At 40.0% G+C, this 17286-nt stretch overlaps 1 protein-coding gene and 2 long non-coding RNA genes across 4 annotated transcripts in view; 1 reads left to right on the top strand and 2 right to left on the bottom strand.

Annotated features, from left to right (window-relative positions):
* The window catches only part of LOC117559811 (dipeptidyl aminopeptidase-like protein 6), a 446505-nt gene that overhangs the window by 271985 nt on the left and 157234 nt on the right, over positions 1-17286 (bottom strand). The gene's annotated exons all lie outside the window — the stretch shown is intronic.
* LOC117559816 lies at positions 4159-5844 on the bottom strand. Its single transcript, XR_004571053.1, has 2 exons — positions 5022-5844; positions 4159-4652 (listed from the first exon to the last, which is right to left on the bottom strand). It is a non-coding gene; the product is annotated as an uncharacterized LOC117559816 (long non-coding RNA).
* LOC117559815 lies at positions 7025-7671 on the top strand. Its single transcript, XR_004571052.1, has 3 exons — positions 7025-7085; positions 7346-7508; positions 7608-7671. It is a non-coding gene; the product is annotated as an uncharacterized LOC117559815 (long non-coding RNA).

Genomic DNA, 17286 nt, shown 5'->3' with positions numbered 1-17286 from the left:
TCTCTTACCCTTTTCATCAAAACGACCTAAAGCTACAGTGGGCTGGCAATAATTAGTAGCCATTGGTGCCAAAAAGAGAGTGCATTATGCTGTTGTTTGGTGGTTTTGGGCCAATTGTGCATAATATAACCCAGACACTCAGGCTGCAGCTGTGCAAGAGGATCAGATGGGAAATAGTATCCTAGAGTAAACAGAGGTAGTGGATTAACTCTCAGATGACAATAGATGCTTGGTGTTTTCAGTCCTCAGAATAAAGAAAAGGTAGAAAAACCCTCTTTACTGCCTGTGCAAAAATGTTACACATGGATCTAGGCTTCAAGTCAAAATAAATCCTATATGAAATATGTCCATCGTTTCTGCATGATCGACATGAAAGAGAGCATCAAATCACTCTGATTTGTCTCGTCCTTTCCCTTACAGCAGAAGCATTCAACAATGAATCACTGCATGTTATCATCGGGGGGCGTTCAGGATCAGCAGCCCTCCCTCTGAATAATATCTGTTGGATTTGGCCAATCTAAAGTCACAGTCTTATCACCTTTCACTGGTTTCACCAACAGGCCTTTACAGCTGTCAGCCATTAGTAATTCTGCTGTTATCTGCTGGAGCACAGTCCACAGCCAGGACCTAACACACTCACTACACACATGCACACATATGCTCACACTGGGGGTTAGACAGATAACAGTTAGTCAAAAGGGCTTTTATTGAATATAAATAGGGGCAATGTAGTTTGTTTGAGAAACTCAGATAGCACCTAGAAAAATATTTGTAGGCTGTTAAAATGTTTATATTATTTAAATATAATATGTTTGAACGTTCACTTTGTTTATCTTCACCTCTCGGTTTAATCCTCAGTCTTGATAAAATAAATGGTATATTTGGAACACATGAAAGGCTTCTCAATTCTCTAATTTCCTCTCCTCAACTCCCCTCCTCGACTCCTATCCTCGTGTCTTAGTCCCGCCCACAGGAGATGTGAGCGGAGGAGTTGAGGAGGGTAACCGAGGAGAGAGAAGTGGAAGCAGCAGGCGGTTAGAGAAATGACAAATCCTCTCCTCTGAGCGGTCATTTTAAAGAAACGTCCATTAATTATGACAGGAGGCACAGCAGCACGCTGTCTGATGGACAGATGTGTTCATGACGACTTATATATTTACTTTTAATTAATTCAAAGTGCGGTATAATGAAACAATAACAGGCTACAGATGCGGACATATACACACACATATATTTATATAAATATATACAATTTCAGAATCAAACAAGTATGAGAGCACTCTCATAATAACGTAACACAATCAGAGACTGCCCCCCCCCCATTACAGCCAATGTGTATTTTATTATGTGAAGCATTAAATGGTTTTAGAAATATATAGACTCTTTGTTTGTAGATATCTACTAAACTAAAGCATACAAATAACGAGAGTAATGTAGGCCTGTTATACTGAGTGATATATATTGTACACACTGCTCTGCTTTCTGCACGGACCTCACAGCTGTTCTCAGGGGCGGACTGCGGGGAAAAAGTGGCCCGGGGATTAATTGACAGACAGGCCCACTTAATGCGCGCCATGTATCGGCCGGCCGGCGACGAAAGTATGTTACTTAACAAAAACCCCTATGCATTTAATGTTATTTTGGACAATTATTCATATAGTAATCACATTACCTGAGCCCTTGAGTTGCCAAGAGCAAAATAGTTACAGCATATATTTGGTGATTTTAATGTTAACAGATCATTGATGCAATAACATTTTGACCCAATTTGCCTGACTTGACACATGGAATAAAACATGGGCGTAGGAAGCATCCTCAATGTGGGTGAGACAATTTAACAGGGAGTGTGGGCAGGTGGTGGACCTCACCTCCTCTAGGGGGGTCCGGGGGCAAGCTCCCCCAGGACATTTCTTTTTTAAATGTTGAAGTTAAATGCATCAATCTGGTGCACTTTGAGAGCAAAATTAGGGACTAAATCTATGGCACTCTTGGACTGTGAGCCGTAGGGTCGCCGGTTGGAGTCCCCGACCAGACCTACATTTGGAGTGTGGACTTCTACTTGGAGAGGTCCCAGTTCACCTCCTGCCCTGCCGTGGTACCCTTGAGCAAGGCACCGGACACCCCCCTTCCCCCAATAAAGGACTCTCTCAGCGCTATCTCAGTGGGTCTCAAACGTTTTGGTCACCATTAATGTAAACAATTATTTCCGAGGCACACGTTTATATGATCATTATAGTTATACAAAAATAAGAGAATACATTAAAAACAAGTATGAAATACTATATGACATTACAAAATGAATAAAGTTTAAAAGGGGAGTGATTTGTAAAATATCCATAAAGAAAAAGTAAATCTGTTTACAGTTCTGTTTCATATGGGTGTTGAGAGATGTATCCATAGATCTCTTCATTTTGCTCTCAAAGTGCACCAGATTGATGCTTTTAACTTCAATATTTAAAAATCTTCCCGGGCGAGCTTGCCCCCGGACCCCCCTATGTGAGGTCCACACACCACCTATACAAATAGCACTTTACCCCTGCTTACACCTATATGCCGTGAGCTGATTATCGAGCCTTCATTGTAACTGTCACGGGTACACTGTGTATTTGCGTGGGGATTGTTGCAGTAGAAAATTCCACTGTAGCGCCGGGTACATTAATGAGAAACCCTAAATGTTTGAGCACCCTCTATGAAACATCAAGCTACCCCACAGCACCCCCAAAATAAATCTCTGGCGCCGCCACTGAGCCTGACTATTTGTGTTGGGGGGGGCCCAACTTTTTTTTTTCTCCAAAGGGGGGGCCTGACAGAAAAAGTTTGAGAACCACTGCTCTAATGGCGCATTTCCACTGCAGCGGGGTAGCCCCATTTAAGCGTCCCTAAGTGTCCTCGCTCAGGCCTCGGGCTGCCTCGCTGGCCGTCCGAGGCCGTGGCGCATTTCCATTACAGTTTAGGACCTGGGGTAGCAACGCAGTGTAGGCGGGGCGATCGGCTTTTTGGCGGGCTTTTTGGGCGGAGCGACGCTGGGTAAAACTGCAGTGGCGTCATCTTCAATGTGACACAACTCACAAAACTATCCCTTGCAAAGCTGGCTCTTAAAACCCTTCCCAGACACTGGACGGCTGACAGCAGAACATGTGGTATACAACAAGAACATTTGCAGCGCACGGGTAGTGGTTGAAAACGCATTTGGTAGACTGGTGGCGTTGCCTCATGAAAATAAATGACTGTGATGTGAAACTTGTGAAATCCATGGTGCTGACATGCTGTGCTCTGCATAACCTCTGCGAGAGTCATGGAGAGGACTATGATGATGGGTGGAATGCAGCAGCAGCAGAGGCTGGGGTAGCAGTGGCTCAAGGTGCAGAGGAGGAGGGCACTGACATCAGAGAGGGTTTGATGCGCTACCTGAATATGCATTGTATTGTATTCATTGTATTGAACATAAATACATCTTTTTTTTTTCGTATACATGTGTTTGTCAAATGTTGTTATCTGAATTGAATATTTAGTAAATATTTGAATTTCAAGCACCAGTAAGTACTGCCCCATAATAAGAACATTTGAGGAAATATCAGATCATGAAAAGAAAATCTTTCTAATAAATTAAGCGAATATCAAAGCTAACTATAAACATAAATACTAAAGTGTAAAACACAGCAAAACTATATTCATAAATGCAAGTGTAAAATAGTGTGGACAATTGTAAACATGGATGGAGGCTAAAGTATCCACAACATAAAATAATATATTAAAATATAATCTCAATCTTTCTTCTAGACATGTTAAAAGCTTGCTTGAATGGGTTATAGGTTTCTTCTTTTGTTCTCTCGTCTTTGAAATATATAAGGAATGTGTTGTTTGAGTCTAGTAGAACGAGGGTATTACAATTGAGCAATTTCTACATGTATTATGTATTTATCATGTATTCTTAATACTATTACAAAATAAACATGTAATAATGTTTTAGAGGAGGACTTCAAGCTAGCAAACTCAATTTCTTGCTTTAAATCTCTTAAAACTAAGGGGTTTTTTCCTAACTGATGGTGTTTGTTATTGCTTTATAAATTCATGTATGTTTATATCTTCTCTAAATCAAGATTATGTGAATCTGATTTTTTTCTGTTGGGTGCAATTAATTATCAACAAGAGATAAGATAAATAAAATAAGTACTTTATTGATGGCAGTATAAAAATACAAAAAAAATGTTGTATCAAAAAGGCATGCCATTAAACAATACAAATAAAAAATGTAAAACTGTATTGCAGCCAGCGTAAATATACATCGCATTGTAAAAATAAAAATACGATGAACATTTTAAAAGAAAATAAATAAACAAGAAAGTACAAATGTTGCATTTAAAAATTAACTAGATAACAAATATATAATATGTACAATAACTATTAAGGTTATTTTAAGTATCACGGAGGAGACGGGCCACGTCGGCTGCCCAGTCCCCCTAGCACCTCGCCAAGAGTGCGCAGGAAGGCTAGGTTGAAGGTCTCTGCTTGAGCAGCCTCCTCCCTTCTCAACTCCCATCTCCGCTCAGCAGACACTTTGGCCCAGTCCAAGTGCCGTTCCTGCTGGGCCATGTGCTGTTCATGGTGCCGTTCCTGCTGGGCCCGATCCTCTCCTCCTCGTTTCCTCTTGCCTGGGTGACAATAAGATAATAATTAGCAATAAGGAAAAAACACAGGACAGGTACAGGTCACACAAGGATATAAGAATAACATGTATAAACAGAACAACAGTAAGGTGAACTAAAGAAAGTTATTTCCCTAGATGTTTACAATGATTGTGAAAGTGAATTACATTATGTCCAGCCTGTTGATAATGAATATAAATATATGTATATGATAGGATGTCACACACAACTGTACTAGCTGCTTACTAGCTAAGACTTTACTTGTAACAGAGCATTTCCACACAGTGGTATAGCTTATTTTAAATTACTGACGATGGATGATCCAAGGTTTAAAAAAAACTCAATTCCAGTCGTTTTGCCATTTCTATTTCTTACCTAGAACCACACGCTGCAGTGTCGTGATGGCACTCGGCGTTGGTGGTTGAGTTGGTGTCGGTTCTTCGGCTAGTGTCTGTGGTCGAGCTGGGGTCCGTTCTGGATTCGATGACGATGTTGTGGACGGAACACTGCCATCACCCGTTGTTCGGGAATGTTCCTCCTCACGAGTCCCAATGTAATCATTTAGAACAGCAAAATGACTTGTTAATTCCACAAACTACTGCAGCACAATACTAAATAGCAACAACAACTATAGAAAAGAAAAACTGAACGTACACAATGGCACATATGGTGTTAGCAAACAATAGCTCTAGCTAAGGCTATCTGCCTTAGCTAGCTATGTAGCTCTTCGGGGCTCCATAAAAGCATGGGTTGTCGAACATTAATGTAAGGATAAAATAGACTTCTTTGTTATTAGTGAGCGTACCTTGCAGGGACTCCAGTAAAGCCGTTGCAGAGTCCAGGCCTCCCTCCCTCCCTCCCAACGTTGGCCGGTCTATGACCATTAATCTGGTCCAACAAGTCGAACCACTTCCATTGTTTCCTACCCGCACCACTCGTGTTATTGTTGTCCTTTACTTGGCGATATTCACTCTTCATCTTTTTGAGTTTTTCCCTACACTGCAGGAAAGTCCTCGAAAATCCGCGTTCGGACATCTGTGCAGAGACATCCTGGAACACTTTCACATTTCGCGTTGTTCCGTCGAGCTCCCGCTGGATTTTATCATCCCCAATGAGATTAAGGAACGTCGTCACCTCCTCGGTCGACCACGGTGTGCTTTTCTTCGACGTTGCCATTTTTGTAGCTCCTCCGTTTACAAAATGCTGCAAGCTTGCTTCTAGATATATATGCGACGCTAGGGATGATCTCACGCGCGATCTTGTGACTCTCTGACCAATCAGCAGTCGAGAGTGTTGACGTCACTAGTTCAGCCCTGGCCTGATAGAACCACGATTTTATGGGGCCGGAAAAAGTACCCGCTAGCCGGTGCTAGGCTATATGGATATGGAGGTTATTCCCTATCTTTATTCAAGAGCGTGGTATTTAAATTTGAGAGCATACTTTATGTATTTATTTCCCTCAAACCCTGTCCTCACACTCAAATAGTGCCTGTGTCAGTACCAGATATGTTCGGCCTACCAAATATGTTCGGGTGTATTTCCGTCGCATCCGTCATCCGTCATATCCGTCATATACTCACCTCCCTCTGCTCCCAGCGCTATGCTGCCACACACCGGCCGTCTGCGGAACTGCAGCCGGAGGAACTCGGTACAGCTTGTTATGTGTGAACGATCTAGATCCCTCCGCTTCCCCATAATTACCGCGACCATTTTAACTTTCATGACAGAAATGGAGAGCTTTTATGCTGAGATAAAGCAGTACGTGCTCAATGGTGGTTACCACAATCTCACCATCGCCGCTGAAAAGCATGATAAAAGGAAGGCGTTAATTCGGAGGGCATCCAAACAATACCTGATCAAAGGTAAGTAACAGAATAAGACCATGGTTAAGTCACGAACATACGTTTTTATTATGAGGTATAAACCCCCTGTACATGTGACATCATCACATCCCTTTACTTATAGGGATCAATAAAGTATATATCTATCTATCTATTTATCTAATGGTGTTTTTTGGTGCAAAAGTGATCATACCTCTAATGGTTTATCATATTGCAATTCCAACATTTTTCAGTAAATCGCAAGGACTCCACAGCTTGTTTCTCCTTTTTCTTTTTATACACACTTTACATTACTGTAGTTGTTACGTCTAAACCACATTTGCCACTGGATTTCTTGAACAGCTTTTAGTCATAATGTCATCTCTACACATGTCTAAATGATTGTTTTGTTGTTCCTGTTGTGCCAGCTGGAGATTTGTACTACACATACAAGGACAATGAGAGGATGGTTGTGTGCACCAAGGACCAAATTATCAATGTCCTGAAGGAGTGCCATGATAACCTGGGTTCCGGAGGTCATGCAGGGAGAAGGCGCACCACCGAGAAGGTTTTGGCAACGTACCACTGGTCCACTATGCGGGAGGACGTGAAGAAATGGGTGGGAGTTTTTGACTGACTGACTGATTATTGATCTACAGAAATGTGTTGTATGTGTACATTGAAACAGAGTGAGACATGTGTGGATCTCATTGGCCCACTTCCCTCCACTGCTAAGGGCAAAAGGTACTATCATGATGGGCTGAAGCATGTGTAACCTCCTTTAAAGGTTCTAAACGTGAAGAATCTGGTTTAAAAAGAAAGGAAATCATTTACAGTGATTCTGTATGTATTTACAACATTCTGCATTTTATATTGCAGATACATTCTAACAGCGACTGATCTGTTCACGAAGTGGGTGGTAGCAAAAACGCTCTACCACAAAACAGCTGTTGAGGTCTCAAAAAAGATTGTAAATATTCTTCTCGATTTCGGTCTTGTCGAGAAGATCATTACCGACCAAGGACGGGAATTTGTCAATGAGGTACAATAATCTATCTAATACAGTGTATGTGTTATGTGTAACAATGTAATACGATTTTTCAGGTAATTTGGTAATTGGTGTACACTAAACCATCTGCAGGTCAACCGTGGTGTTTTTGATGCACTGGGTGTAAAACACTGCATCACTTCAGCGTACCATCCCCAGTGCAATGGCCAAGATGAGCGTACAAACCAAAACATAAAAAAAGCACTTGCAAAGTACTGTGGAGAGGACCAGAATGACTGGGATTTACATCTGAGGGGCATTGTGGCGAGCATTAACACCTCAAAGCAGGTACAATGTTGTAACAAATGCAGATGGAAACAATACTCAACAGAGATACTAAAAGGAATTTTTATGCTTTCAGAGGTCAACCAAGTGCACGCCCTATTTTGCCCAGTTTGGGAGGCACCCTCGCGTCCCGGGTGTTATAAATGCTACAGTCAATGACAGGGATGATACCTCTGTTTTGGTGCCTGCTGATGAGGCAGAACAGCAGCTTGAGGCAAAGGCTGCAACCATTGCAGATTTGCACTCGAAGGTGAGAATAAAATGGCAATATTTAAAACATAATAACTCCTAAAAAATGCAAGCGTATGTTAAGGACTGTAAATGATAACTGTTACATATCTTTCTCAGATTTACCAGAACATCCAAATAGCACAACAGAGACAGAAAATCTCTTTTGAAAAACGCAAGGGAAAGAATGTGAAATCTTTCCTGATTAACGTTGGAGATGAGGTCCTAAGAGCGAATAAGAGGAAGGAGGGCCGAAAAGGTGGAAAACTGGAGTGCAACTGGTTTGGCCCTTATGTGGTTTCCTCAATCACCAACAAGGGTGTGGCAACCCTGTTGAGCTCAACAGGAGCTCAGCTGAGACAGAGTGTGAATGTGTCTCAGCTGAAGCCCTTTATCAGGCCTATGTTGAGAGGTATTTTGATTATCAATACAAGGACACATTTTAGGTATACTTCATGTGTGGTACTTCAATAATACTGTTTATTTTGTGTCTATCTAATAACAGCTGAACCGAAGTTGGATTCGGAGGGGTCAGTTGCTGACCACCAGTATGCCCTCTCTGGTGCGAAATACGCAAAGGATCTACATCCGATTCAAGACAAGCTGGTAGATATATGTTTACTTCATGCACAGTGATGGAGGTGCATTGTTTTGATTTTAATTTTTCTATGTTTTCTATTGGCTTGAAGTATGTTTTGCAATCTGTTATTTGCAGCTCAGCTATGTGCTAGACCACAATAGGCCTGGAGCAGAGGTCATTGTGAAGGAGGGTGATGTGTGCCTGACCAGAGAGGACTTTTGGAGCCTGGGTCTTCCTCAGTGCATGGAGTCAAATGTAGGTATACTTGAGCTTTCCTCCCAACTTCATCTTGTCTCAAATAAATGGCACAGGTAACTTACTGTTGTTACTGTTTCAGATTGGAAACACGTGCCTGAAGATGGTACAAGAAGCCACCCAAAGACATGTACGGTTTTCAACAGACATCATTGGCCTGCTTTTTTCTTTTGAATAACACATATTTTCTAAATAGCTGTTTAGTGGTGAAACTCCAATCTCGTGAAGTGTGGTTGTCTCTTGTTGTTGAACATACTTCTATGAAGATTTCATTTTTTTTGAAAAACTATCAATATAGGGCAAAGATATATACATCGTGGATATGTATGTGGTTCCTACCTGGAAGTCCAAAACAGCTGACGTGTTGGCCAGTTTTCCAGTAAGTTCCTGTTGCTTGAGACCTATGTTTCTTGAAATTGATATACAGCAACTTAAAATCCCTTGTTTAAAATACTAGGCTGACCAATTGGCCACCAAGGACATGGTTTTCATCCCTGCCTGGAGTCGGCAGCAAGGAAAGGCAGATCACTATTTGCTTTGCGTGAGTCTGTTCCAAATGATCTCACCAGCATGTACAAAATGAACATAAGTTGTGGTTTTCTTCTGGTGTTTGATTATGTCTAATTTCAATGGTTGATCAAGCCAGCACAGAGAGAGTTATATTTGCTCGACCCTCTTAAGCCAGATGGCTTTGGGGACAATTCCTACAAGGACATATTTAGGTTTTTGTAACATGATTACCCCCTCACCGTTCTGTGGCTTGTATGGGAGTTCTAAATAGTTTATAGTATTCTAATACTGCAGTAACCATCTTGTAGACCAGGGGTCTGAATCTGATCAAATTCATTTATAATATATCTCCATTTCCACAAAGTCTGGAGTGTCCTTAGTGGAACCAAAAGAAAAAGAGTCTGCAACAGGATGCTATGAATTATAATATTCATTTTGTTATAAGCCTTGTTCAAAGGTTGTTTTCAAGTTCAGCTTTGTTCAGCGGCTGGTAAACGTATTTTTGTTTGTTTTATTTTAGCCCCGTTCAGTGGCTTTCATAACTTTCCTCTTTTAAGGCATGCAATAGTTCAATGTAAGGAAATCCAAAAACATGAATTATATTGAGTATAGCGTTCCTTCACCAAATCAATTCCCATGTCTTATCATTTCTTTTGACAGTGACCTAGCGCACCGCATTGCTCCAGGTCAGTGGACAGTAAAGTTCGGCAGAGACGTCAAGGTACATTTCTCCACCATCTCATACACCTGCTTTCACATGTCTTTATTTTCCATTTGACCATGAACATCACTGTTATATTCCAAATTCTTACAGGGTTAGCCTCACCAAACCACGGGCAATGACTGTGGTGTCTTCATACTGATGGTAAATTCCTCCCTTGACACTTTTTTTTAAGGGGTTTTGTTAGTTTTTGAAACTCATAACTTAACAGATCTTTATCCTTTCACAGTATGCACTCAACTTCAGCACAGATGCTCTACTTTGGTTTACCGAGGTCAGTATTTATCCTCTGAGTTAGTATTTCAGGGGGAAGAGGGGGCTAACATTGAGTAGACAAATGATGAGGTTCCATTCATTTTCAACTTTATTATTGTTACATTTTCTTTTAGCGGGACATAGCACAGATCCGGAAATGGTGGTGCATTATGCTCATGGAACGGTACCAGATTGAAGGGTAAATCATACATTTTAAATGTTACTTTATAGACAACAGTTTCTTTGACACTGATTTACATTTTCATCCTGATATTATGTGATTTTTATAGCCACGGACAGATCCAGATTATTTAACACATGCATACATATTGATAATTGTATACACATGTAATTAAACAATCACATGACCCACACCTTATATTTTCCTTCAAAGGTCCAGTTTCAAAAGTCCGACATGTGCTTCATATTGGAGGTAATATCTTTTCAGTGAAGCAGTAACTGTTTTTTGTTTAAAAAACGACCTGTGATCACGGCAGAATTTCCAACTATTATGTCTCACTGCTTTTTTTAAATTTATTGATAGCTGTTTTTTACCTCAAGGAGAAGAATAACAAAACATAAGAAAAATGTGTGTGATATATTCAACATTAATATTAAAAATGTGTCTTTTTGCTACCTGAAGCCCAAAGAATCTTGGTATTTCGATTGTGCTGGCAACAGTCTAGTCAATGTGTTGTTAAATATGTTTGATCTAGTCTGACCAATACTTCACAGCTGCCAAACTGTCTTCTCTCGGACCTTCTGATGGAAGTGGTTCTCCAGGAAGGTGACAAAGCGTACTCATCACTCACTCTAGTGTGTACCACCTTCAGAGACACAATGTCCACTGTGTCTTTCAGAAGAGGGGCCCACTTTCGCTGGCTTGAGAGTAAGTGATTCAGTGAAGGTGCAGCAGTATACGACAGCTGTGGTGTCTATGCATATTTTTAATGGCTCTATTGAAATGCTTGTTTTACACAGGTGTTGCTACATGGAGTTTGTTCTCTGCTTCATACAAGCAGGATTTCAACGTCATGTACACCATTGACACCTGCCGTGGATGCTTGGAGCCTTACAAAAACTGCAAACCAGGTAGACTTCTTATTCTGGATAATAATGTTTATGTGTCATTACATATTTAGTGTGTTGTGGTCCTAGTGTGATTCAATTACAATATTTTCTTTTTCTATTCATAGGATATGTTGGGAAAGGTAAAAGAGGAGAATTGCAGGGCATCTACTCTGATGACCAACATCCAGGCTATTGCAGTCCCTTCTGCAACCAGATATCATAGGTAAAGATTAACTCACACAAACAAATGTCAGAATAGACTAAATTGTCACTGCAATTAATGAAGATCATCATTTGATATCTTACCTTCAAGTTTGGTTTTCCCGGACGCTGCCCGTCGTGGACTTCGGGTCGTGGACTTCGGGTCGTGGCTGAACCTGTCTCTGCAGTCCTGCCTTGGGTCATGCTGCTTCCCTGATGGCTTCCTCATATATTCTGAACAATCTGTGCTGTTTTCCTATCCACATGTAAAAGGAACTAGAAGGATTTCTTGATACTAAGGGCTGTAGAGAAAAGTTTGGAGCTTTTTCCATTAACGTTGAAGTTCAAATTCTCAATAAACACTTGAATGCTGTGCTGTCTTTCTATTTACTTGAATGTGTGAATTCATTCAGTTGGGTAGGTAAGCTTGGGATGGATATATGAAATATATACATACAAAAAATTAGAGACTCTTTCCAATGAAAGTAGCTAGCCGCAATAGCTCCAAGATTGCTATATCTAGTTTGTAGGTCGCCAAGTTGGCATCATTGACAGTTCGTCTCTTAAAGCCTCTAAAGCTCTGCAACAAAAAAGGATCATTATGAATGTAAATACTATACATGGTAATGCAGCAGGGCATAGTGCGATGAGGCAGGCAGGCAGAACCAGATTTATTTCTAAATATTTGTCGATCAATATTAGGCTACACTAATATAAGGCTACTAGTATTATGATATTACTGCAATAATATTCCAGTGGTGGCTGCTTAAGGTTGTTTCTGGCTCGTTTGATCCAAACATTGTCCAAAGCTCAAAATGTATTGTAATAGATGTAAGAATTCTCAAAATGTACAATATGTTTTGATCCAACACAATATTCTGATTCAATCCATATATGTTAGGGGTTTTTTTTTTCACCAAAATAAATAGACTGCCTTCTCTCCAGCTCACCGCACACAAAGGGGGGGGGGGGGGGGGGGGGGGCATCTGTATTAACGGGTCAGTCTATAAGCACTCTAATAGCACCATAAATTACATTTAAATAACCACAAAAAGACAATTATTGTTTCCGATATTGATTTAACGAGATGCTGTTATAACATGGAAACGGCTTAATTTAAAAAAAATAAGCTTCAAAAATGTTTTATGAAGCACACTGGGTACAGCCCTGTAATACATGTGTTCCGTGTGTATATAGTCTTACGCAAGAAACACATAGCATGAACAGACTGCAACAAAACCAGTCTTACAAAACAGACTTCTGCTAAACTGGTGCAGAAGCAAAGCATCTACCTTAGATGAAGTTCACACAGAACTGTGGAAAAGGGAGAACATCTGTACTTGCTTTCAACGACATGATCAGGCTTATATATTATAAAAGTGTTGGCTAAAGTAACGCAGAATATATATATTTTTTAATTGTAAATAATTAAGTACACACACATAACAAGCTGTACCGAGTTCCTCCGGCTGCAGTTCCGCAGACGGCCGGTGTGTGGCAGCATAGCGCTGGGAGCAGAGGGAGGTGAGTATATGACGGATATGACGGATGACGGATGCGACGGAAATACACCCGAACATATTTGGTAGGCCGAACATATCTGGTACTGACACCTGCTTGCACTTAGATGTGCTCTGCTTGTGCTCAAACTGTACGCTTGCACTCAGATATATTGCTGTTTAAATATTTTTTCTGCTCTCAGATTTATTCTGTGCGCGCTCGAAACTTTTGTGCAACAATCCTGTCAAAATCCCTCAACCAATAGGAGGCCAGGTGTCCTTGCGGGTGCGTTCGCTTTACTTATTACAGCGTCCCGTAAGGGCGGTTACTCTTTGGTTTATAAATTCCCGCCCTCCACGGCTTTATAACATAACATGTACTTCACTTCACTGTACAACTTTTTTTTTTGTGGGGGGGGGGGGGGGTAAGCACACTTAGTATATGTTTATAAAACGGACAAGTCAAATCAAGCAATCTGATGTTTCTTAGCCGTGATATAATGAGCGTATATCCCGGGTATAATTGTAGTTACTTTTCACAAATCAGTATCCCTCCGCGTCGTCCGTTATGAAACTAACTAACTAGGCTAACTAACAAAGCTTAAGATGGAAACATTTAAGGTTAACTTCGACCTCCGGGTGGCCTTACTATGGAGGAGTGGATTGAGAAGTGCCTATCTCCAACAAAAAAAAGCACCTAAACGACGTCTAATATGTTCTCTAGCTGTTATTGTTGTTGCATAGCAACCACCTCGCACTATGTTCTGTGCAGAAGGCAACGGAGGGACTATTTTATTTTGAACATCATTATTTAATAATAAAAACTATTTAAATTGGAGTGTGTATTTTTCTTTCACATTGTAACCGTTTTATAAATGCAATAGCTCACTTCAGGCCGTGATATACGAATATCTATACAGTATGGAGTTGTCGACACTCCGCTTCGCGTCGGGCCGAACCAAACCGTAGCACAACAGTGCTGGAGCAGAACAACAGTCTGGAGGAAGAAGTGGGCCGGTCGGGAAATTCACTTGCAATCCGCCCTTCCCCCGTTGACAATTTACTAGCAATAACGAGGGCCGGTCGAGATTCCCGGGCTGATTTTTAGTCCCAGTACGCCACTGAACGTAGCTATTATGTAAGGTGCTGGTATATATATACTAACTGTGCTCCCCCCCCCCCAAACAAAGTTATAAATCAAACAAGTGAAGTACATGCTATGTTATAAAGCCGTGGAGGGCGGGAGTTTATAAACCAAAGAGTAACCGCCCTTACGGGACGCTGTAATAAGTAAAGCGAACGCACCCGCAAGGACACCTGGCCTCCTATTGGTTGAGGGATTTTGACAGGATTGTTGCACAAAAGTTTCGAGCGTGCACAGAATAAATCTGAGAGCAGAACAAATCTGTAAGCAGCAATATATCTGAGTGCAAGCGTACAGTTTGAGCACAAGCAGAGCACATCTAAGTGCAAGCAGGCACTATTTGAGTGCGAGGACAGGGTTTGAGGGAAATAAATACATAAAGTAGCTCTCAAATTTAAATACCACGCTCTTGAATAAAGATAGGGAATAACCCCCATATATGGAAAGGCCACCAAAAACTGGCCTGGCCGCTGGACGGTTAAGGACGCTTAAACGGAGCTACCCGCTGCAGTGGAAATGCGCCATACGAGCAGCATATTGCCATTGTTAATTAGACATTTCTGGAGAGTCATTCCCCTCTCTCAAAATATGTTCCGTTCAACAGCTTGTCTTATTTTCATACAACAAAGGCCGTCAAACACACAAATGTGCCATTATCATTGCATAATGAAAAAAGCTTCGTCACCCAAACCATTAAAACATAAATATTTGATTACAAATACTGATTACTGTGAGAACAACCTTGCATTTTTAGCAAAGAATATAATGCCTATAACAAGAGTATATTAGCATTGGGAAGTATTCATCAATTTCTGATGTCCACATATTTTGCTGTTTGGACTGTGTGTGTGTGACAACACAATGAAACACAATACACACACACAAGAACATCTCACAACTCAGAAGTATTTTAAGCACATTTCATTTTAAGAAATAAACCAAGTGAGAATCAACATACAGTGTTCAAAGGAAGTTATCAGTAGATGGAGAGAGAATTAAACTCACATTCATCATTATCACAATGTGCTCAAATATAATCTCATTATTGTTTGGACAAAAAGGACAATTAAGCATTTGATTGTAGAAATCCTCAAAATAATTGTATTTCAAATTCTTAGACATTTTCTTTTATAGCTTTTTCCATCATCCCAGTGGGTTAAAAAACACATTCAATTCGTCAAAAATCATTACTCAGATATGCAGACCTGTCAACCCTTACAAAGGTTATTAACAATGCAACCTCAACATCTTTTTTTGAAGTTAAATTTAACATTAACATTTGTAACCAAACTGTCCATTTTGAAACCATACTTGCATACTTTATACTTACATCATCTTCCATCTAAAACCGAAGAACTTGCCTGAAAATTATCATGTCTTTAAGTTGTCTTAAGTATCAAAGTAACCAAGTGACGTTTTATACATCAAAAAGGAATTTGCAACCAGGAACTGCTAAAAGTTCATTTTAATGTGTTGCTGTTGTGCCACAAATATCGTTAACATGAAAGTTTAGTGTTTTTATTTTGTTGTTGTAACACCTTGTACAACATGCTTTGGCATTACTATGTTTTTGAAATGATCAGGCCAATAGAGCTCCTTTGAATTTAATTTAGCATTGTTTATTCATTTCCCAGATCCTAAAAAGTACAGGCAAAAAAGTCTCAATAATGCAAACATTTTTTTTTTTATGTTGGTGTGATGCCCCTGTGGGTTCATCAGTTGAGAGGAGGTGGCTGTCCTGTCTGTGCTGTGGTGATTGGTGATTACATTGATTGCAGTAACTCAGGGCACCTGGGTCAGGTGCCTCCTCATTTACCCTGCATTTACATTAATGATACCACTGACATCCACACCTCATACTTTACTGGGTTTTGACTTGATTTGATTTGTTTGTCCTAAATAAACATCTTTTGTTAACCATCGACATGATGTGTCTCCTCTTTGTTGTGGCCTTTTGAGCCGGGTCGTAACAATTTAAATAAACATCAGCTCCAAACTACTTAACTTTTAATGATGAAATACGCACCGGTCAATTGCAACATTCTCTTGTCCTATTTTATTTATAATGTAATTATGTAACTAGTCTGCATATGACAATACAACCTTTGTATCTTTCAATAGTGTACATGAAGACATATCATTTAAATTTGAAAAGGGAACATATATTTAACAATACAAGCAATAAAATAAAACAGAATAAAAAGGAAAAAAACTAAAAGGAAGTTTATACGCCATCCTACTGTATTTAAGTGTTTTTTTAAAAACATTTTTTATAATGAGACAAGGAGAATCCAGATGGCCCAAATATAACTTACTGAGATTATGGCCACACCATGATTCCTTTTCAAATCACCAAAATAATGATAAAAAAACAACAGTGACAAAATAAATGTGCTTAAAATGTATTTGATTGCACATCATACTTTCTTATATACTTTTGTTTCAGAAATGGCTTGAGACCAATGCGGTCTCAAGCGGTCTCACAACAAGAAGGGATAGATATTGAAAAAAAAAGCCCACAGCCAGAAATAGAGCTCACATGTACTAAAATATTTCATATGTGATTTGAGTAATGCCCCTTTGACCTGAGTTTGATAGAAATACACAGTTTTGTATTTTTGTACTAATGAGAAAAGATTCACAGCATGGTCTTGTCGGCTCTACTCAAAGGTTAAGGGAGTTGACCGCTAATATATTTCTCTGCAGTGACCACAGTCTCCTGTTCATGAATAATAAATGCACTGATCCTATTCTACACTGAGACATTCCCCTCATCTGACTTTCACACTGCAATATTACTCTCAATATAGCTCACAAGAAGTGTCAGACCTGCACACTAAACAATGGAGTTACATACTTTGTTTTATGGTCACTTGCAGGCTAAGTGACTATAAATTAATTTACTTTTAAGAAGTGACTCTGCTCGTTTGAAAGCTTTATAAAGTCATGGACATTAAAACAAATATAAATACAAAGGAAGACATTAAATCAATCCAAGCTCCATCATTTCTCAAATAATGGAT

This window comes from Gymnodraco acuticeps, unplaced genomic scaffold (assembly GCF_902827175.1).
Source record: "Gymnodraco acuticeps unplaced genomic scaffold, fGymAcu1.1, whole genome shotgun sequence".
NCBI classification, from domain to species: domain Eukaryota; kingdom Metazoa; phylum Chordata; class Actinopteri; order Perciformes; family Bathydraconidae; genus Gymnodraco; species Gymnodraco acuticeps.
This window is presented reverse-complemented; position numbering and strand designations above follow the sequence as displayed.